The sequence below is a fragment of the Monodelphis domestica genome, chromosome 4 (assembly GCF_027887165.1).
Source record: "Monodelphis domestica isolate mMonDom1 chromosome 4, mMonDom1.pri, whole genome shotgun sequence".
NCBI lineage: Eukaryota > Metazoa > Chordata > Mammalia > Didelphimorphia > Didelphidae > Monodelphis > Monodelphis domestica.
Genome location: NC_077230.1, coordinates 276,422,447 through 276,446,612, shown reverse-complemented (window position 1 = coordinate 276,446,612; position 24,166 = coordinate 276,422,447). Strand labels below are relative to the sequence as shown.

At 39.4% G+C, this 24,166-nt stretch overlaps 1 long non-coding RNA gene across 3 annotated transcripts; it reads left to right on the top strand.

The window, feature by feature from the left end:
* Positions 1 to 454: 454 nt before the first annotated feature.
* LOC130453797 (uncharacterized) lies at positions 455 to 22,925 on the top strand. 3 transcript variants are annotated; one of them, XR_008911354.1, is made up of 5 exons: positions 456 to 528; positions 2,976 to 3,107; positions 3,653 to 3,770; positions 6,880 to 7,029; positions 21,011 to 22,925. It is a non-coding gene; the product is annotated as an uncharacterized LOC130453797 (long non-coding RNA). The 3 variants fall into 3 exon arrangements; XR_008911353.1 differs by having other exon boundaries at positions 2,976 to 3,130; XR_008911355.1 differs by lacking the exon at positions 2,976 to 3,107 and having other exon boundaries at positions 455 to 528; positions 21,011 to 22,924.
* Positions 22,926 to 24,166: the final 1,241 nt, after the last annotated feature.

Genomic DNA, 24,166 nt, shown 5'->3' with positions numbered 1-24,166 from the left:
CTCTCTCTCTCTCTTTCTCTCTCTCTCTCCTATTTTCCCCTTATCTCTCTAACTATTGTAATTTCATAGCTGGTATGTTTACAAGACCCATTGGAGAGACTAGTCTTCCTCGGGCCTCAGGGGGAATTGTGAATTTCAAAACTATTCCACCCTATTCAGACCATTCTTTAGAAAATCTGATTTAGCTATTTCCTGATCCAATAGAGATACTTGGAATAACAGAATCAGGTCTTAGAAGCTACCTTTCTCCTCCCTTCTTAGTTTAACAAGATTAGGAAGGTCTGCATCAAACTCAAGATTTAATCTGAGAAAATGGCTTTCAACGGATATGTGCAAAAAAAGAACAGACCTCTGGACTGTCCTAAGTCAAGCTTGAGCCACCATTGGCACATGTGAGACACAGGAAGTGAGATAAAAAACAGCCTCTGGAGTTCTCGTGACTTCCTGTGGAGAGGGCTAGAGTTCAGTTCCATCCTGGAGCTCAAGCTTGGAGGAGCTCAGCAGACAGCTTTCCTTCAGACCGGTCACGTGAGTGATAAGGACTGACCTCTTTCTCTGCCTTGGCTCTCCAGGGCCTTAAACTCCCACTTTGGCTCAGCCTGAGCCAGAGCGGTTTTTGAGTTAAACTCCTTTCCTTCTCTCCCCCCCTCTCTCACCCTCTAATATTTTCTTCCTCCTGTTGTAATTAAATCACCATAAAATTTGACAGCTGACTTGGGTATTTTATTATTTGGGATTTCCCTTGGCAACCACTTAAATTTAGATTTTTTTCAGTCTCAACCATAATTTCACCCTTTACAGTTGGTCAATTGATTAGACAGAATTTTAATTCCAAAGTGAGTAATCAAGCAGGAAGAATCCCACCCAATGTTGGGCAATCAAAGGAAATGACAAAGGGCCAAGGGGTTCCTAAACCCACTAGGGGACTTCCCATGAATGAACACAAGAGGATCATCTCCTCTGACAGGATGGGCAGGATGTACATCCATTGCTAAATGCGGGGTCATCAGATGTGCAATGGAATGCTTATCTTACCAAGGTGGGTGAGGGGAAAAATGCCAGAGAGCAGAAGTCTGTAGGTCCAAATGATCCCTTCCTTATGTTGGCATTTACTCATTAGGACACACGAGTGACGAAGTCCTCTAACTAGAACATTTTTTTGTGGTTTAGCAAGTGCACTCATGACTCTACATCACCTTACAGTTGCTTCTTATAGTCTAAAAATTCTGATATAAAAAAAAATATTTTTAAACTAGCTAAACAACTTCTATTGATCATTCTGGACTGAATAGTATTGATAGGGAATAAGCATAGGGGTAAAATTATTTTGTACATTGTTGATTCTTCCAATTTATTTGGGAATTCCTTAAAAGCAAAGATTGTTGAAGTTGTCTATTTGTACCCTTACCACTTAATATAAACCTTGGAATATAGTAAATACTTAATAAGTCATTTTATTATTCATTAATTCATGATAGTAACACAAGTACAGTCAGTGATATCCAAGAAATGAATATTCAAAAAAAAGTGGTTTTGTCACACATTAAGAGCAAAGGATAAATAGATTGGTGTATTACAATGGTACCCCACCAAAATTTTAAAAGCCCTAAAGGAAAGCCTCTGGCACAATGTTTAGATCTTCTGTAGAATATCAGTGAGGGAATTTGAGTTCTCTCTTGAAGTATCAAATTATGGACTAATGGGAGACAGCAACCATTTTCGACAGGGTGACATGATTACATGGAATCAGGAAACACATATGACAGCTCCTATCTTTGATGCTTTTTTAGCTGTATGACTGTGGACAAGTCACTTAATTAGTTATCAGTTTCTTGCATTCAGAAAATGCTAGATACAAATATTTATACTATCTACCACATGAGGTTGCTGTCAGGAAAGCATTCTATAAACCTTTAAACTCTATAAATGTGACATTTTATTAATAGAATTTAAGAGTTAGTTTATCTCCCCTGTTATCTAACCGAGGGAATTAACACTGGTCAGGCCAGGCAGAAAGGTGGATTCTAGACATTTGACAACTTTTAAATTCACAGCATAGAAATGTAAGAACTGAAAGGGACTTTAATGATCAAGTAAACCAATGTTGGAACTAGAAAGATCCTAGAAAGATCAGAGATAATATTGTAAGAACCCCTGTCCTTAATACTATTTTAGGTAAGGAAATTGCGGCTATTCCTGGGCCCAGAATTTTCTCTGTCTTCTCCTCCACTTCCTGGCTTCCCTGACTCCCTTTAAATACCATCTAAAAATCCCCTTTCTCCAAAAAGTCATTCCTGATTCCCCTTCCTATTGGTGCCTTCCCACTAGGATGCTTCCCAATTCATTTTCTTTGTATCCTGTTTGTACATCATAACTCTTTGTTTGTCTCTCCCCTTTAGACTCCGAGTTCCTTCATAGCAGGGACTGTTTTCTTTTTATTTATTTTGTTTTTCTTTTCTTTATGTCCCTAGATCTTAGTCTAGACTTAGTCTGACACATAGTAGGTGCTTAGTTGATATTTGTCAACTTGATTTCATTAAAGAGGTTGAGTGAGTTAACCAAATCACACAAGTGACTAACATCAGAACCAGGACTAGAACTCACATCTCCTAGCTTCTAATCCAGTGCTCTTTTTCCTCTGCCAGCTTGACTTTTGGGGAAGTACTATATTAACTCAAGCTGACCTTGACTTTTAACCCGGAAAAGTCACCCAGGTATATTTTCCAGGATGTTATGATTACTCTTCCTGAGCGTAGCCTGAGGTTAAAGAGATAGCTCAAAACCTTCCTAAGTTCCCTTTAGTAACCAGCTATGGTTCTATTATATTTGAAATTGTCTTAGATCTTCTTGAAGTTATTTCTGTTTTCAATGATCCCAAGTTCATGAGCCCAGAAAAACTGGGGCTAAGGAAAATGAGTCTTTGAAAGATTTTATTTTTGTGTACTTCATAACTCTATGACCTCTTTTCTTACCAGGACAGACAGAGAGGCCTTGTATGTTATGAGAACGGATCTTTGGAAGAAGGACTTTGTTACCCGAGGTCTCAGGGAAGGTCATTTGTTAGAATTTCTCAAGAAAATGAATTATCTTCTTTCTCATAGGGAGAGGTGGGTGGCAGACACATACTCAGGTCAGTTCAGTTAAACCCTGTTCTTGTATTATAAGTTTTTATAAAAGGCAAGGATCTCACAGCTTTAGAATTGAAAATATTTTTTTTCTACTACTAGTATTCTTCAAGCAGCAGGCATCTCTGGGAGGAATAGGCTTTGCATTTTAAAAAAATAACATAAAAACCTAAGATTGATATGAGAGTTGGAAGGAATCATAAGGTTCAGATGGTCTAATTGCCTCCTTTCAGAGGAAGTATTTGAGAAAGAGTCTGAAGTAAACCAAATTGTGGAAGATAATGCAAGAAGAAAGTGAGAGCTAAGACAGGGACCCAGGTTACTCCAGATGACTTTTCCAATACATAATAACATCATAGACTTGGGTCACTATTAACTACCTAATTGGTCTTTAAATTAAGGGAACAAAAATAGCTAATGAAACCCAATCATTTTTTCTTTTTTTTTATCAAGATAAAATTTAAGTAAAAAAATCTAAATTTTAATTTTATTTAAATTTAGTTAAATTCATTTCTTTTTATTCTAAGGGGTGGGAGGAGAAGATAGATAAGAACAGAACTCAAGAGTTGACATTCCCAGCCCACCATACTCAAATTCTGCCTTTATTTAATGGGAGAGATTGTTTGCTTCAGCCAGATGTTCAAGGTGAGTTTTTTTTCTCTTAAAAGCTGAAGGAAAAGAAGATTTGAAAAAAGGATTTTCTTTTCTTCCTCTTCCTCCTCCTCCTTTTTCTCTTTCTTTTCTATTTTATCTGCTTTCTTTGCTTCTGCTTATAAGGTTTCTGCTTCTTTTTTTCAAATGATCCTAGTTCCATTATGTTAATTTCCTAGCAATATTTCTTTTCCAGCTACCATAGATTGGTTAAGAAAGGGCTTGAATCTGGTGGAGAGATAGATTGGGAAACCAAGATAACTGTTTGACTACTGGCATTGCAATATTTCTATTTAAAGGATGATCATATTGGGTTTGGGGCAGATTTGCATAATTAAAGGAGCCCAGCAACCATCACAAAAGAAAGGGAAAGGAGAGAACCGCAGGAATGCAAAGAGTGGGGGTGGGGTGGGAGCTGGAGACTGGAGGGGAACTTTGGTAAAGAGAAATGACAGTTCTTGCCTTGGGAGAATGAGCCAAACTATATTCCCTTCCTTCATGGGGAAATTATCATTTCAACTTTGCTCTGTCTTTTCTGTGGTCATTTAGAGGAAGGAAGGTTCCCAATCTGCATTTAAATGGAATGATTCCAGGAAGCACAGAATAGCTAGAGTACGGGCTCTATCCCTCCCTCTCCATCCCTCCCTCCAAGATGCAGTGGATACATTGAAATTGACAGCTGCTTTTTATAAGAGAAAAAGCCCACTCTTTCCTACTTGTTTTAATAAATCTTGGTCTTTTGTGCACATGAAGTAGGTTACCAGACTTTGGGGTGCCATTTCAGAGGTGGGGAAGCTCCTTCCTCCAAAAAATTACTGAATCCAATGATTAAAGCTTTCGGTTCATCCATTGTGGCTTTCAGGTTCATCCATTGTGACTTAAGACTGATACCTCTCAAAATGCAGCAACTGCCAAAAGGAAGGACACATTAAGCTCTTTTCAATCATTTATGGGATAGTCAGAATGGAAGAATTAAGAGACCGTTTTAGAGAATGGGATAAGGACAAGGCATGTGAGAGGGAAGGGAGATGTGCCATAGTTGAGAGTTCTGGCTTTGGAGTCAAAGGACTTTGGTTCAAATCCCACTTCTGATGACCTTAAACAAATTGCTTATGACTCCCCTGGACTTTTGGTTCTTTAATTGTAAAGTGAGAAAATCAAAATAAATCATTTCTGAAGGCCCTTCTGTTGAGGAGAGCTTTAAGGTAAAACCCGAGGTTCAGGACAAATTGTCCTTTGCAAGAATGCTAAACTTCACTTAAAAATAAAGAAATGTATTAATTTGGAAGCCATATTGAAAGACCTGGAGACTGTGTACACATGGAACACTGCCTCCCCAGGAGATGGGACCTGGGGGTTTTCTACCCTTTTGACAACAGGGGTTACAGGATAAGAAAGGGGGTAGGGTAAATCAGGAATGAGACAATTCATTGAGTTGTGGGGTTTAAAGGATAATTGCTTCTCAAGATGGAACTTGGAAGTGCATAGCTTTGTTAATTGAAGATCTAGGGGAAAGTCCAAGGGAAGATGTTCCTCTCTGGAAGCAGAATGGAATTTCCTATGTCCCCTTTGACCTAGAACTCTTCTGGAGTTTGGGGTATCTAGGAGGAAACCTTCTGGTCCAGATCCTTTGTACTATGGAAAGCTAAGAGGAAAGAAAGGAGAAAAGGATGTATAAAATAGAGATAGAGACACAAAAGAAAAGATAATGCTGTCCTAGCTCTGGAGACTGCCTCCCTTTCCACCTCTGTAGGCACCAAGATACACCAATGTCCTCATTTTCTTTGTCTTTAAAGGGAGAGCACATGCATTTCCATGTACTAGACTTTTCCAGGGCTGCTTTGGTAGCACCAAAGCATCATCTTCTTATTAAAGTCTCCACTTTCTTTTGCTTAGTCAGCAGGTAGAAAGGGCCCAGAAATGTGCCTTTTCATTAAGACCATTTCTATTTCTGACAGCCCTCCGGGGTTGTGTAGGGAATGTATAAGGCAGATTCCAAGTCCCCTCTGCAGTGTCATCTTGGTAATTACTTTGGGAGAAGGGACCTGATATACCTGCAGTGCCCTGGAAACTAGAGGACACACTGATTTCTGTACCCCAGAAGTGCTCATGTCAAAAGCTAGAAGCTCAAGAAGGAAAAAAAAAGGAGGAGATGTTTAACATTTTTGAATGACAGAATGGATGTGCAAGTGGGTTGGAAGCTTATGTGGGAAAGATAGTGAATTGGAGTGAGAAACTGTGTATGGCTCCCAGTAGATGTGTGTGTGTGTGTGTGTGTGTGTGTGTGTGTGTGTGTGTGTTCCTCTGCCTATATCTGTGCATTGGAAAAAATCAAGAGACAGAGTGAGATGGTGGCATGTGATGGTGGGTTTATATGAAAAAGCTGGAGTAATCTTTCCCAAGGTTTCTCATACCCTGGATTAGCAGAGAGATGAATCAGTTCCCATTAATCGGGAGAGCATCTCTGGCAATGTGAAGACTTACCAAGTGACTGATGAAGGGACATGGGGAAACCTCCCCAGAATGAAACTTATTTCTAAGCCATTCATGAAGCAGGTGCCTCATGTTTCTGACTATGTCTCCCAGTCAGGACTCAGTTCTTCTGCCCTTAGGGAAGAAGTCATTCAAGGTTCAGTTGAGAGCAAGTGAATCTTCCCTAACACAATAAAATTTACCAATGATCAAAATACTAGTGTGCTGAACACTGTGCTCCAGGAATGGAGCATATAAGGCATCTTCCTTGCTCACATGGAGCTTACAGTCAGACAGGAGGACAGGAGAGAGTCCAAAATAAACTAATAAATGGTTAGTGGGTCAGAGAGTTAAAAAAGAAAGAGCTAAGTGTATAGTATTGGGGCAGGGGGGAAAGGGGCAGGGGATCAGAGGAGAAACCAGCAAAGGTTTCATGGAATGGATAACATTAAAATTATGCAGGAATTCTTTAAGTATAGGAAACTTAGTGAGTAAAGGCCAAGAGCCAAGTGTAAAAATTAAAATTAATATATAATAACTTCAAATATTATATTATATAATATTTATTAATAATCACCAGAAGTAACAAAATAAAACCATGTGCCCATGGCTTATCTACCTTCTCAAACAGCGCACTCCACCAACATCCCAACCCAGGAAGGAAAACAAGCTAGCCACAGAAGACCACCCAATTTATCTCCTGTCTCTGTCAGCAATCCAAGAGTCAGGAGGCTCCTGGGAAATGTAGTTCAAAGGCACAAGATTACCAATTACATTCAAGGTAAGTTCTAACAACGAAATAGCTATATGGTAGTAGATAGATATAGTAGAGGATCTATGGTGGTGAGTAGTCTGATATAAACCTTGCTAGTTGATTGAGAAGTGAATGATTCATGGTGGCCCTATTTTTTCTTGGATGAAATGTCCCATGGAGATTGGTGTGACATGCTCCCCTCATGCCAAATGATGTTTTGGAAGGTCTGCAAGATTTTCTGTTCAGAGAAGAATAAAATTTTTTAAACTAAGTTTTGTAAGTTAAAAAAAAAACTAAACAAGTAAAATAAAGGAATTAGCAAAGATGACTAAATGAAAATGACCTCAAACGATTATCTGGTAAAGACCCAGGTTTTCAGTCAGATAAAATATAACACATCCTATAATACAAAGGAGACAGTAGAGACCCAAAGAAATTATGACTTGTTCAAGATCATATAGCAGCAATACAGTTATAAAGTCTTCCTGTGTTTTCATGATTTAAACTACATATTCCCAAGTGCCCCAAAATAGTCTGTCTCCTGAGAAAGTGAATTCCTCATCACTGATGATGTTCAATTAGATATTGGAAGATCAGCACTTCCCAACATGTAAAGGGAACTCATGGTTCCTATAAAGGTCAGCCCTACCAAGCACTAACCAATGTTTTGTAGCAGAAAGTACAGCTGACTTGGAATCATCAGTGATGAGGATATAACTTCCTCCTCTGACACTTACCTTGGGTTCTTGTGTGAGTCACTTAGCCAATCAGAGCCTCAGTGTCTCTATCTGTAAAATGGGGATATCAACAACTATAGAACCTGCCTTTGAGGCTGTGTGAAAAGGAGTGCAAACTTTGTAGCACTATTTAACATTGGCTGTTATTATTGCCCATTTCACAGTGTTTTATGAGAATCAAATGAAATAACATACTTAAGCACTTCGTAAACCTTAAAGCCCTATTATTAGAGAACTTCTAATTCCTATCTCTGGAAGCAGCTAAGTGGCTCAGTGGATAGAGTGCCACATCTGAAGTCAGGAAAACCTAAGTTCAAATCAGACCTTAGCCACTTACTAACTGTATTACTCTGGGCAAGTCATTAACCTTGTTTGCTTTAATCCACTGGAGAAGAAAATGGCAAATGACTGCAATATCCTTGCCAAGAAAACCCCATAGATACTATGGTCCATTAAGTCATGAAGAATTGAAAACAACAACAACCTCCTAACAACCTTCTATCACTATTCTCCCTGTTGTTCCTCTTTGCATGTTTCTTGACCACTGAGGCAAGCTGTGGAATTTCACAGAGCTAGTAAGTGCTTGAAGCTGTATCTGAACTCAGGTCTTACTGCCCAATACTCTAACTGCTTCTCCACTTAGCTGCCTTTTATAGCTTCTAATCCAATTCAACAAATATTTATTAAATGCTTTCCAAGTACAAGGCACTCTGCTGGAGACACTATTGTTCATACTACATTTTTGAAGAGGACCAATGACATCACAAGGTGATAGATATCTCTACTTGCATATGAATGGTATTTATGTGAGTCAGAGCTGCACAAAATCCTCAACTTATAGTCATTGAAGTCAAGCGTCAAGGCAACAGTCAAGATAGCTAGTGATAGACCAGGATGCAATAGATGACCTTAGGATCGTCAATGTCTGACCAAACTCCAGGCACTCCACAGTACCTACTTTAGTCATCTTCATGGCCATTAGAACAAATTGTTCTCAGCCATCAGTTCCACTAAGGGAAGTCTTCACATGCTTGGGGTAGACACATCCCTAACTCATTGATGAGTCAAAGACCATTCAGTTATCCTCATCCTGGTTTAGCCCATTGGTAGAGATGGTTTTGCCAGGTGTGGAGCCACAGGTGAGAGCTGAATGAAAGGTAGACTATCAGGTCTGACTTCAGAAGTGCTAATCCTCACTATAAACTCCAATGAGGATATAATGACAAAAGAAAAAAAAATCAATGAGTGCACCATACTCTAGGGATCTAAACTTTCTCTACTCTGGAGTATGACCACCATTTCCCAAACCTTCAGGGGTCTGTGCTGTCCTCATTTGTGAATGGTGAATGCATGGCCTATATCTAGCCATTCCTAGGCATGCTTCACATTCCACTCTAGCCATCTTCTTATCACCCACCTAGCTACTATAGCCTTCAGCACAGAGACAATGATTTTTGGGACTTAATCCTATCCGTTTGGGAATCCCTATTCTAGGAACTGGAGTATCCTGATTGTCAACAGCTTCACATAGTCCAATATATCTTGACAGATCTAGCCAGGCTTCATATTCTACCCCAGTCCTCATCCTGGCATTCACTCTGTCACTTTCTACTTTGAAGCTCTAATCATAATAAAATTGACGCTGCTCTTGCCACTGGAATGTGTGCATCAGTCAACTACTCCATGGTTCCTTTCCTCTTCCTTTCTAAAACAAAATGATCCCTAGCACCCCAGATATGTGATCTTCCCTTAATAAAATTTAATATCTTTGAGGTCCAGAGTTATGAAACTGTTCCATTTGTATACTTAGCACTTAGTCTGATGCTTAGTACATAGAATTAAATACTTAATGTTTCATTCTTAATTCATTCATTGAAGGAACTTACCTTCAACTAAGAAAATAAAAGACATAAAGAGATGATTGTACATGACCATTTGAGGAGCAAGAGGGCACCATGAACGAAGGCAGCTATTCTTAACCTGGGCTCCATAGATCCCTTGTCACTGATTGCAGTAGGTCTATGAACTTATATAGAAAAATATTACTTTTTTTCATGAACATATATGAATTTTATAATTTCAATCAATCATTTTTAAAATATTCTGAGAAAGGATCTTTAGGTCTAACTCAATTTGCAAAGAAGTCTATCTTCCTCAATTAGAGGGAGGAAGAAAGACTTCCTGTAGAAGACAGCATGTGAACTGAACTGTGACAAAATTAGGGATTCTAACAAATATGTGCATATATATATATATATGTATACATTTGTATATATATGTATGTATATCCTTATACATATAATGAGAGAATACATTCCAGATGTAGAGTATAGCTTATGCAAAGGTACAGAGGTAAGAGATGAATGCTAAATTAAGAAAATAGTAAGGAGGCCTATTTTGCTACAGAGTATGTGAAGAGGATCAATGTGGAAAAAAAATATTCCTGGACAGTAGGAAAAAGCTAGATTGTGAAATGTCAATTGGGAAATGAAGATTTCATCTTAGAGATTATTTTAAAAAAACAGTGAAGCTTCTTGAACAAAGGAATGGTGTTGTTGTTGTTCAGTTGTGTCTAATTCTTTGTGATTACATGGACCATGGTATAACAAGCCTTTCTGTCCTCTACTAACTTGAAGTCTGTCAGAACTCCGGTTTATTGTTTCCATGACATGATCCATCCATCTCATGTTCCACTTTTCCTTTTGCCTTCAATCTTTCCCACATCATGGTGTTTTCAAATAAGTCATCTTTTCATTTTGTGGTCAAAGCTTCAAATTCAGTACTTGACCTTCCAGTGAATAATCTGAGTTCATTTTTTAAGGTATGTCTGATTTGATCTTCTGGCTGTCCAAGGATCTTTCAAATGGCTTTGCCAGCACTTGATTCAAAAGCATCAATTCTGCAGTGCTCAGCTTTCCTTAAAGTCCAACACTCAGAGCCATACATTGTCATTGGAAAAATGATAACTTTGACTATATGGACCTTTGTTGGCAAGGTGATGTCTCTGCTTTTTAGTATGCTGTCCAGATTTGCCACAGCTATCCTTCCAAGGAACAAGCATTTAATTTCATGGCTGCAGCCACCATCTGCAGCGATCTTTGAGCCTAAGAATAAAAAATCTGACACTACTTCCATTTTCTTCTTCCTCTAGTTGCCAGAAAATGAAGGGACCAGTTGCCAAGATCATAAGATTTGTTGAGGTTTTTTTTAGTTAAGCTTCAAATAGTTTTTTACACTCTCCTCTTACACCCTCATCAAGAGATTTTGTAATTCTTCACTTTCTGCCATAAGAGTGGTATCCTCTACATATCTGAGATTACTGACATTTCTCCCTTCAACCTGGATTTCAGTTTTTGATTCATCCAGACTGGCATTTCATATGACATACTCAGCAATAAAATCAAATAAATAAGGTGATAATACACAATTTTGCCACAATCTTTTTCCAATCTTAAACCAAATAATTGTTCCATGTTCAGTTCTAACTGTTGTTTCTTGGCCCATTTACAGATTCTTCAGGAGATAAATGAGACAATCTGGTACTTCTGTCTCTTTGAATACTTGTCACATTTGTCGTGATCGACACAACCAAAGACTTTAGTATAATTAATGAAGCAGACAGAGATGATTTTGGTTTTTTGGAACTCCCTTGCTTTCTCCATAATCCAGCAAATGTTGGCAATTTGGTCTCTAGTTCCTCTGCCTCTGAAAAACCTTCTGCTCTTTTGATAATTCTCAGTTCACAAACTTCTGAAGCCCAGCTTGAAGGACAGTAAGCATAACATTGTTGGCTTGTGAAATTAGGTTGATTGTTCAGAAATTTGAACATTCTTTGGCATTGTCCATCTTTAGCATTGGGACATAAATTGGTCTTTTCCAATCCAGTGGCCACTGTTACATTTTCCAAATTTGCTGGCATATTAAGTGTAACACTTTAATAGCATAATCTTAGGATTTTAAATTGCTCAGCTGGAATTCTGTCATCTCCACTAGCCTGAATATTGTCAATGCTTCCTAAGGCCCACTTGTTTTCATTCTCCAGGATGTCTGGCTGTAAATCAATAAACGAGCCATCATGGCTATCAGTGATGTTAAGATCTTTCTTGTATAATTCTATATATTCTTGCCATTTTTATTCTCTTCTAATTCTGTTAAGTCTCTACCATGTTTGTCTTCTTTCATGTTCATTTTCCTATTAAACATTCTCTTATTTTCTTAAAGAGATCTCTTGTCTTTTCCTTTCTATTGTATTCTTTTTTTGTTTTGCATTGCTCATTTAGAAAAGCCTCTCCTTGTTATTTCTCTGGAATCTTTAATTGGATATATCTTTCCCTTTCACTTTTTCTTGATTATTTGTAAAGCCTCATCAAACAGCTATTTAGCTTTCGAGCTCTTCTTTATCTTTATCTAGCTGAGCCTCTAGTATTAGTTATTCAGGCATTTTATTTATCAGATCCAATCCCTTAAATCTATTCATCAGTTCCATTTCATATTTGTATGGGATGTTATTTAGGACATACTTATGTGGTTTTTCCTACTTTAATTTGTCTAAATTTCGAAATAAGAAGCTCATGATCTGAGTCATAGTCAGCTCGTTTTAACTTACTGTATTGAGCTTCTCTATCTTTGGGTGCAAATAAATATAATCAATCTGATTTCAATATTGACTATCTGATGCTGCTCATGTGTAGAGTCACCTTTTAGGTTCTTGAAAAATAATATTTACTATGACCAATGAGTTATCTTGACAAAACTCTATTAGTTTCTGCCCTGCTTCATTTTGAACTCCAAGAATAAACTTGTCTGTTATTCCAATTAGTTTTTGATTTCTCACTTTAGCACTGGCAAAAATCTTTTTGGGGGGTATTATTTCTGAAATATGTTATAGGTCCTCATAAAACTGGTTAACTTTGACCTCTTTGGTGCCAGTGGTTGGAGCATGGACTCATATTACTATGATGTTGGTTTGCCTTGTATTTAAACAAAATCATTCCATCATTTTTGAAATTATCCCAGTACTGTTTTTTCTCACTTTTTCTCTCATTTATTGACTATGAAGACTACTCCATTTCTTCTAAGAGATTCTTGTGAGGGAAGGTGGGTAGCTCAGTGAACTGAGAGCCAAGCCTAGAGACAGGAGGTCCTAGGTTCAAATTTGGCCTCAGACACTTCCCAGCTTTGTGGCCCTGGGCAAGTCACTTGACTCCCATTGCCTAGCCCTTACCACTCTTCTGCCTTGGAGCCAATACACAGTATTGACTCCAAGACAGAAGGTAAGGGTTTAAAAAAAAAAAGAGATTCTTGCCCACAATAGTATACATAATAATAACCTCAATTAAAATTTAACAATTCCCAAACATTTGAGTTCACTGACACCCAAGGTGTGGGTGTTTAATCTTTCCATTTCCTATTGAACCACATCCAACTTACTTTGATTCATAGATCTTACATTTGCCTATTATTATCATTGTTGTTTTTAACAGTAATAATAGCTAGCCTTAAGGTTTGCAGAGCAATTTACAGATATTATTTTATTGGTATCTTCATAGCAATCCTTTGAGGTAAGTCCTATTATTATTTCCACTTAAGTGATGAGGCATCTGAGGAAGAGATTTAAGTGATATACATAGGGTCACAAAATTTGTAGGTATCTGAGGCAGAATGTGAACACAGATCTTCCTGACTCCATTTATCCACTGTTCTACCTTTGACATTTATGTACAAAAACAGATGGGAAAAGTTAAAAGTCCAATTAAAAAGCCATTGTAGTAGTCTAGATGAGAGGTAATAATTAGAGTCTGACCTTTGGATATAGCTATCTGAGCAAAGACAACACAATAGATATCAGAAATATCTATTTAGCAATTTATTGGAAGAGGAAATGACACTGAGGTTACAAATCTGGGTGTCTGGAAGAATGACAGTACCCTCAACAGAAATAGGAAACTTAAAAAGAGAAATCATGTTTGTGTGAAGGAGTGGGGAGAAAAGGGGTAAAATAAAGACTTCTATTTGAACATGATGAGGGTTGGAGATGCCTTTAGCCTATGTCTAACAGGAATTTCATATCAGAGGACTAGAGTTCACTAGATACTATGGCTAGGTCCTATAAGATGTCTGTATAGAGATTGTAACTGACCCCATGAATGCTGATGAAATCAACAAAAAATATAATGAAGGAAGAAAAAGCAAGAGAACCCAAGCAAGATCACATTTAAATTTGGGGTTTTGTTGGATGATAATATTCCATCAACGGGAGGATGAAAGCAATGGTTGGGCAATTCAGAAAAAAAAAGGAATCCAAGTCAGGAAAACTGAGGTTAAGAAACAGTATCCTGGAAGAGAATATGATAAGCCATGTCAAAAACTGCTGAGGTCAAAAATGATGAGAACTTAGAAATAGGTATTAGTTTGGGTATTTAAAAGATCTCTAATAACCTTGGAGAGAAGAGTTTCATTTGAATGGTAAGGTCTGAAGCTAAACTGCAAAGGGCTGTCTGTGGGTGGAAAAAAAGTGAGATCGAGTACAGACTGCCTTTCCTAGATCAGTGGTGACAGGAAAGAGAAATATTGGAGATAGCTGCCTATTTTAACTATGCTTGTTATCTAGGTGCTAGCTAGACCACCTGTAAATTAGGGAGGTTCACCTCCCTTTTCTATTCACCCATCTCTCTCCTCTACCACTACTATCCATATTCACATGCAGGTCCAACACTACACATTTGTATCTACCTCTTTGTGTTGCTGGGGCCCTTGAGGGAGAGGGGGTTAGGGCAAAAGAGAACAACTTTCCATCAAGTTGAGGCCAAGCGTATGTAAACAAGAGTTGTCTCACCAGCCCCATCATGAGAATAGAGGTAGGGAAAGGAAGAGAAAGAGAAAAGAGACAGACAGACAGACAGACAGAGAAAGAGAGAGCGAGAGAGAGGGAGAGAGAGAGAGAGAGAGGAGAGAGAGAGAGAGGAGAGAGAGAGAGAGGAGAGAGAGAGAGAGAGAGAGAGAGAGAGAGAGAGAGAGAGAGAGAGAGAGAGAGAGAGAGAGAGAGAGAGAGAGAGAGAATCTTTATTAAATGTTTACTGTGTTGAAGACACTATGGTTGCTACTGGAAATATAAATACAAGCCTACAAAATATACCCTTCTCTCAAAGAACTTACATTCTAAAAGAAAGAAAAACATAAAAGAGACCTAAAAGTTGGGGCTGTGGATGGGAACATAGGAGCAAGGCTGCTGTCAAAGAAAAGGAGAAATCTAAAGAATGGAGACAGGAGAAAGATAAGTATAGCTCAAACCAATCATGAAACTATGGTCCACTTAGCCATTGGCAGAAAAGAATACATTATTGTCCTGGGCCTGTGTATTCTCCTAAGTGGACAGTTTGAGTATCCATCGTCTCCTCCTGCTTTTGGAAGGGCTCGGATACAGGTAGAAATGGTATAGACTATTTCAGGATTGGAGCAATAGGGTGGAGATTATGGGAACAGGTTGAAAAAGAATCCTTTTCCCATACTTCCTTCCATATTCAGGAACTAGCAGCTTCAATGGATATGAACCTCCTGTCCACTGAGATGTAGTCTCAGATAAATAGTTAATGATGTCTAAGGCTTTTTGTTTAAACTCTTACCATCTGTCTTAGAGTCAATCCTATGCATTTGTTCTAAAGCAGAAGAGCAGTAAAGGCTAGGAAATGGGGATTAAGTGATTTATAAAGAGTCACATAGCTAGGAAGTATCTGAGCCATGTTTGAACCCAGGACCTCCTATCTCCAGACCTGGCTCTCTATACACCGAACCACCTAACTAACTGCCCTGTCTAAGGCTCTTCTGGAGCCTACAGATTGAGGACAGATAATACAACGATCTACTGTACTTCCCTGCTTCTCCTGTCTGCCCAAGTACCCAGATCATCCTCATTAGCCTCAGGCTGGGGTGAGAATTATCCAGAGTGCTAGAACAGAAGTGGCCTGAAAGAAAAGAAGATTCCTTCCCTAACTTTCTCACACTCTAGTAGAGTGATGGAGCCTGGAGTAGAGACAGTCCTGTCCTTCTCTGGTCACCAACCAGATTTTGACATAACAATTCTTCTCACACCACTAGAGCCAATTGATTTGTTTTTTAAAGGTGTCCTTTTCTGAAGCCAAGTCCCATTTTCCCAAACCTGGTTCAGTCTTTGAAGTCAAAGATATTTGGAGAGTGGAGGTCTCAAAGTGAGTCCCCATTATAATATTCTGGTTAGAGATCATCATTTAAGCTGGCATCAATGACACTGATAGAGCCTTCCAACCTAAGCTTCTAGATTGTCTTTGCTGTTCATGATTTAACAAAGGCAGTAGTTCTTTCCTCTGTGAATATTGTGATTAAATGCTGGTCAAAGAGCTCAAAACAAACCCCCATCACAGGTCTCCTAAAGTAACTTCTGTCTTCTGGCCAGGCTTCTCCTGAGGCAGGCTATAGAATATGTCCCTTCCCATACCTGTAGAGACCCTACAATCTGGCAGACACCTCTGAACATCACATATGTGTTGTCTTTCAGTGGCATGTAGGCTGGTTGCCACCTAGTGCCACATCCTCCTTCTTGCCACCAGTGAGGGCTACTTCTGGCTTCCCTAATGAGAAAGGGGCTGTCACTGAGTACAGACAACCCTCTGGTGGTCAGAAGGGAAGGAGTCAGATCCTTACCACTTTGGGCTTTCTTTCTTTTTTTTTTTGAAAGTTTGGTCATAAGTGTCATTCTCTTTCCATGTTGTCATTAAAGACCTTTTCATTATTGCATTTAATTAATTTGTGCATTTAATTTATTATTTATTTAATATATATATATATATTTAAATGCATTAATGCATTTAAAAGAAAACATGACTAATTGACTCTTTAACAGAGTCCTCTGCATGAAATTTCCTTAGGTCAAACCACACTCATGCTTAGGAGTCCATTACTGCCGATTTTGTTTTGTGTTCAAGAAACAAAATAATAGTTGCCAAAATAGTGGTTGTAGCTTCTCTACTATCCACCCCCTGCCACCCTGAGGAATTCTGATCAGGCTTAGATTCATGAGAAAGTTGGACTAGGTGATTTCTTTCAACTCCAGGTTCTATTCTCCTGTGAGGAAACTGGAGCCTTGATATGGGATAGGCTTTTCCCAAAATCACACAGCTGCTAATGGTCAAGCTTGGGGCTAAAATCCTGGTCTGCTAATTCCCTGTCCAGTGCTTTCATGATTGAGCTCCAAAGAAGGATGGGGCTTCCCAGTTAAGTACAAAGTACAACTTTCATAAGAGAGGACAGTGAAAAGGGATTAGGATGTACAATCTATTAAGATAGACTGAGGATAAATAGAAAGGCAGTGATTTGAGAGGTCTTTCACTTCGGTCAGTCTTAGGCCTTTTCCCTGACATTCTTTCAACATCAGGCTCTGAAAACTTCTATTTAAAGAAAAGCTCTCCTGCCTGATTAGCTCTCTGCCTTATCCTAACCAACAGCCTTTATTGAATACACCCTGCCAAGCTAAAGGCTTCTGGAGAATTGATTGCACATTCCTTGCTCTCTTGCACAGGGAACTGAGTCTCAGGGAACACCTGGGCTGGACTTCACAAGGTTGGCCTGGTCTCAATAGTTGCTTTTTCCAAGCTCCTTCACTGAATGCTCTGTGATAAATATTGTGGGGTATTCAGAAGCTTAAGGAATCTGGCAGCCAAGCATGTCTGACTCTGTGTTCGTGTGTGTGTGTGTGTGTGTGTGTGTGTGTGTGTGTGTGTGTGTGTGTGTGTGTGTAATTAAGTTTCTGCTGCTGGAGGTTTTATGAAAGAGAACCAAGAGATGTGTTGGAGTTCAGAGAGAATGTATTAACTGGGGTCATCTCCCAAGTAGGGGAGGTTATGGAAATACCAGAGGGCATGGAAGGGATGGTATGGTGGAGATAACATCTCCAACCTGAAGAGCAAGGAGGATAATTTACAGGCTTGTGAGCAGAGTGCCTGATTCAGCAGAAGCTATTTGTTTTATTGCAACCTGTGAAATTCAATCATTCCCAGGGAGGGACTCTACCAGGGGAGGGGGAACTTCAGACTCTTGTTAAGTTATGATTAAATTGCTGATATCAGCAAATGAAAACTAATGGCTGCTGATGGTCTTCCTAATTTGTGGGGAGCGCCTGCAGAGGTAATTCAGCTGCCCTCGTGAGTGAGACATTTCCTAAGGATGAGGAATTGGCTGAAACTCCAAGGTTGGGTAGTTCTATTTTGATGCTTAAGCACAACTTTGTCTCACCTTTGGACCTGAGATTTTCAAGGATAAAGTTTCAGGATAGCAATTCTACCTACTTTGAAGATCAATACGCCTCCAACCCATTCATGGCCAATAAGGACCTTGACCCCAAGAATGGTTTGTTCAACACTTAAACAAGTTGGAAGGTCATTCAACCTGATACACTGAGATAACATTCTTATAAGAAGTGCTTTTTATAAGGCTTGGAAGCATCTCTGTCCTGCAGTCTTACCAGAGTAGAGATTAGCCACATTTCTAAGGCAGTACTCTAATTAAGAACATATGTCATAGAAGGGGATGTAGGGAGAAGGGAATAACAGATCCTTTTTCTAGGAGAGGAGGATTTTCTGTATTTGAAAGCCCTCCTGCAACTGGGCTGCCCAATGGATAGAGTACTAAGCCTGGAATCAGGAAGACTTATTGTCTCCCTGAGTTCAAATCCATGCTGAGATACTTAGTAGCTCTATGACTCTGGACAAGTCACTTAACTATTTGCCTCAGTTTTCTCATCTATAAAATGAGCTTGAGAAGGAAATGGCAAACCATTCTTTGCAAAGAAAACCCCAGATGTTTTTTTTTTTTTTTAATGAATGACTTTTATAATGCAAATATACCATGAACCAATATTCTAGGTATTTTATAGAAATAGGAAGGTTGTATTTTAAGCCAAAAGACTTGGTTTTGAGCTATAGGTGTGTAGTTTGTTCATTCTTGCACAAATCATTTGATCACTCTGAGCCTCAGGTTCCTCAGATATAAAATGAAGGAGCTACACTTGACTGTAAACTCCCTTTGGTTCAAGTCAACTATCTTTGGGTCCTTTGTAATAACTTAGCTGGGGTACTTCCGGTTAAGATGGCGGCTTAGAGAAAGCTAAAGCTCAGATCTCCTGAAAACCCTTCCCGACCGATCTCAAACGATAAGCTCCTAAGGCGCCGAAATTCAAAACGATCAACAGCACAGACCCGGGGAACCCTCCTCCTGGACCTGGACCTGGTTCAAAAGGTACGGCTCCCCTTAAAAGCCAGAACCCGAGATCACTCGGACCTCAGGGGTAGGAGCGCAGAGTCCAAGGCTCCCGGAAGCCGCAGCCCGGCTGGGCTCAGAGAGCAGGGTCCTCCCTCGGAACAACAACCCTCAGGGCCTTCGAGTCCTGGTGAAAGTTACTGCCTGGGGCTTCCGCTGCAGAGAGCTGGTCGAAACAACAGCAACCCTCAGGGCGGGCAAGACAGCCTCACGGGCTGGATCCTGCTATCCAAGTCTCAGTGAAAGTCCTTGCCCTAGAGCTTGGGAAAGCTGCAGCCCATCCCCCCGAAGGCCTACGAAACAGCCTCACGGCCAGCGATTCTGAAGGCAACTTCCTGAAAGCGAGCTGGGGGAGAGTGTGGCCTCGTGGTCTGACCCTTCCATTCCAGTTCCAGTGAGGCATATTCAGTTTAACCCAGGGAAAGCTCATAGAACCAACATCTGCCCAGGACTAAAGCCTCGGATCACCAGAGATAAGAAAAGCTAATCCTCCACATTCAGAAATGGCAAACTCCACAGAACCACAGAAGCCCCAAAATACCAAGAAAAATAAGAAGAAAGGGGCGACTTTGGACACATTCTATGGAGCCAAAATACAAAATACAGAGCAGACAGAAGATAATATAAAAGAAAATGCTCCAAAACCTTCCAAAGGAAATGGAAACTCTCCACAAACCTATGAAGAATTTGAATCAGAAATGACCAAAAAGATGGAAGCCTTCTGGGAGGAAAAGTTGGAAATAATGCAAAAGAAATTCACGCATCTACAAAACCAGTTTGACCAAACTGTAAAAGAAAACCAGGCTTTAAAGGCCAGAATCAGGCAGCTGGAAGACAACGATCGTGTAAAAGAGCAAGAATCAATAAAGCAAAGCCAAAATACCAAGAAATTAGAAGAGAACATAAAATATCTCACCGACAAGGTGATAGATCTGGAAAATAGGGGGAGAAGGGATAATTTAAGAATAATTGTAATAACTTAGCTGGGAATGATTAGAAGTTAGCTGAGAAGAATAGACTATTGCAAAAGTGTCACACTTACAAGCAATTGGCAAAATGCCCTAGTGTGGCTTAACTAGATTAAAATGTAATTGGAAAAATATTTAACAAAATAAATAAAAGACAATATAGATAATGTTAGTTTGTGGTTTCCTAGGTCCATTGGTGGACCACAAGGATGAATTTCTATTTGTTTTTGGCACCATTGGACTACACTTTAGGGACCTGTGGGGAGGGGAGATATCTAGGGAAGAAGAATACCAAGTTCACAGATACAAGAATTAAGAAGAACATTAGAGATCATCAAATCCAGTCTTCTTGTTTTATAAACAGAGATGTTGTGTCCCAGAAAAATTAAAGAATTGTACAGATTTACATAGTGAGTTAGTGATTTGAATCTATGCCTTCTCTCTCATGCCCAAACCCAAAAGTGTACCTAAAGCAGAGATAAATAGCCATCAAAGGAACATTTTTCATGCTTCATACTTTCTCCTCTAAAAGCAGCCTTTTGTGCCATTCAAAACTTTTTTCTTTGCTGCACATGCTACAAATGTTTTACCTACAATAATGCAAACTTTAGATTGTGGTGGTCATTAAAAACTAAAACAAAAAAACTGCTTTTCAAAGGATAAATGTAATGCTCTCCTCAGAGGGTTTGGGCTGTATCATACTAAGTGAAATCTGAGTTGCTTGGATTGATTCTGGAAAAGAACAGTCCCTCAAACATGCACCTGCACATGTATATAAATGCACATGCATGTAAGTCATGTACATGTATGCACACATCCTGGGATGGAATGGCTCGAAGAGTGGAGTAGGCTCAGTCTACAGTCATAACGATGTCACCACATCAGTTTCCATGAGACCAAATACATGACTTTGGCAATCACATTGGTTGGCCATTCAGTCTCTTGTTAAGTTTTGATTAAATCCCTGATATCAGCAAATGAAAACTAATGGCTGCCAATGGTCTGCTTCATTTGCAGGGAGCATCTACAGAAGTAATTCAGCTGCCCTAGCAAGGGGGACATTTTCAAAGGATGAAGAATTGACTGAACCTCAAAGGCTGGATGATTCCATTTATGCACTTCAGTACAACTCCGTCACACCTTTGGGCTCACCCTAGCCAAAAGCCTTTGGTCTCTTTCTTCACCTTGCTTTACACTCCCTTCTTCTCCCCCCACCTCAACCTTTCAGCTCCACTTTACATTTAAGTGGGTTCAGATGGGTTTCTGATGTGCTGTGGCCTTGGATGTATTACTGAATAAACGATTCTAGAAATCAATTAAGCACTTGGAGAGGGAAAAGATGAAGGAAGCCAGAAGACCTGGGATGTAGATGTTTTTCAAGGATGCTCTCCTTTTCTTTAACCTTTCATTCAACTGTATGTGTTTCTTACACTTGCTGTCTAGTGTTAGGCATGTGAAGGGTTGTGACTTTAGTGTCTTTCTTCCTGCATCAAAGTAGAAGATATGGTACTCTGGACCCCAGCTAAGCCCTAGACCCCTATCATCCTATTTAAAGGGCAGATAGTGTTATCCCCCCTCCCCATACACCATTTAGACCATTTAGCCAGCTGGTCTGCTCTTCCCAAAGTCTCCTGGACACCCTCAGAACTGCCCATGACAGTACTGCTTGTTGGGTCAGGGTTATGATCAGCCCTTTGCCCTTTGAACACAATATAATCTCTCCTGTGCCCATCAACATACTTAGACCCTGTTACCAATAATAGTTTATTTTTTTCACATTGAAAGAAACCATGACACTGGTGCCAACAGGATAGTCCTACCAACATCCACAAATGCATGCTAGTATACCCTGTGTCCATATATATCAGGCTCTTGACAGTCAATGTGATATTTTCCAAAGCTTTTTTTTTTTTAGGAAAAAGAGAGTGGAAAAAATGTTCCTGTCATTGTTCACTGTGCTGTTTCTGCCTCCTATTAGCTCTGCTAAGATGCACCCAAAGAAAAGAAAATACAATTGCATACCATTAACAATGGAAATTATTAATAGGAGCAAGAGCTTTAATCCATTCTACAAGTAATTCTGTAGTGATTTTAGTAATTGATAGTAATTAAACGCTAATTAATTCATTTCCTAAGTCAGGCATTTGCTTTATTTATGGGTATTCACTTTAATTACACTTGTTTTCACTATTTGGGTTAAGTAATACAAATTTGTACTCTCTTTTCTAGAAATATTTATTTGGGTTTCTTTAAGACATTCTTAGAGAGTATGTGGGAATAAAGAATAATTGCTTTGAACTGAAGCTAAGCACACTGATTTCTTTCTTTGGAAATGTACAGCTGATAGAAGGTGAAGATTTTCTATATCAGGTAGCTTTGTGTATCCTTCTCTCACTCTCTGCCCTCCCCCACTCCTGCAATCCTATTCTGTCTTACTACCAGAGACTGTTTCTGCCCAAGAAGATTAGAAGCACAGGTGGCCCATGAATCTGAAGCATCAGCACATATACATCCTGGTTTGTGTCTTCATTTTTAGTTGTGTGTGACAGGCCTGGATGGACATGATGGATTGAGGGAATGGGTTATGGGAATGCTTGTAGGACTGTGAGGCAACAAACTGGTCTTGTTGCTGATGGGGCAGAAGTTATTCAAGCACACACAATGCCTTTCATGAAATTGGACATTTAATAAACACTTGTTGAAAGAAAGAATTAGGGGCCATTCAGTGACTTAGTGGATTGAGAGCTAAGCCTAGAAATGGGAAGTAGAGGTTTCAAATCTGGCCTCAGACCCTTCCTAGCAAGTCACTTACCTCCCATTGCCTAGTTCTTACCACTCTTCTGCCTTGTACCCAGTACACATTATTGATTCTAAGATGGAAGGAAAAGGTGAAAAAAAATAAAGAAAATAAATTAATCAATGAGTGAATGAATGATTGAGTAAATAAATTCATTTGGAGAAAGAGAGAAGTTATTAAGTTCCATTTACTCTATGCCTCTTTCATGTAGCCAATAATCAATCTTTCTCTCCATGAAGGCAGACACAAACAATAGTGTAAAAAAATATGGTACTATTTCTCAATAGTTGACCGATGGAAGGATTCATTTATTTTCTTAGAGGCAGAATAAGAAACTTAGACTCTAAAGGTGTGCATAAGAAAGTTTCTCATTCACAGAGGTAGACTAAGAGTTGGAATACCCACGTTTGTCCAACATGAAGGTCAGGATTCAGGGTGGGGAGAGATAGGGCTTCAGAGGGTACACACATATACACATACATGCATACATGACAAAACCTCAAAATGAGAACAAGGAAGATAGAGCAAATCAACAGGTTCTTCTTTAATAGCTAGGAAAGTTAAATCTCCACTGGAAAGAGAATCTGAGAGTTCTAATTTCCACAGGCTTAATTTGTTTGTTTGCTTGCTTGCTTATTTATTAGTCCTGAGGCACTTTATTTATCTTAGTACCTAACTTCTGCCTTCTTTTCAAAACTTCAGTGGTAGAATTTTCCAAATATAGAGACTCAAGTCTGCCAACAATTTAAGTGGGAGGCTGTATTTTCATCAAAGTTGTGTGTGTCTACACTATCTAGGTATACACAGATGTGTGTGACTTGGTTTCATCAGCATGCAGTTCAGGATTTACATCTGCTAATCAGCCCATGATCCAGCAAAGTAGCTGCTGATAGAGGAATTCCATTACTAGTCAGCCAGCTGTGAAATACTGTACCTGTATTGCTCCTTATAAATGATGGCCTGTGTTTTTTTTTCCTTCTCTCTCATTCTCTAACACATACACATCATGTGGCCCTAGAGCCTCCATAAAGGAAATTGCCTAAGAATTCCAGACTATATCCCTGTAGGGGGGAAAAAAGAAAGTTTGCTATATTCAGTGCTTTCTCAGAGTGGGGTTTGAGGTTTCCGAGTCTCTCTCTCTCTCTCTCTCTCTCTCTCTCTCTCTCTCTCTCTCTCTCTCTCTCTCTCTCTCTCTCTCTCTCTCTCTCTCTGTGTGTGTGTGTGTGTCCTCATTTCTCTCTCTCTCTGTCCTCCTTTCTCTCCCTCTCTCCTCTGTCCTCCTTTCTCTCCTCTCTTCTCTCTCCCTCTCTCTCCCTCCCTTCTTCCTCTCTCTCTCTCTCTCTCTCTCTCTCTCTCTCTCTCTCTCTCTCTCTCTC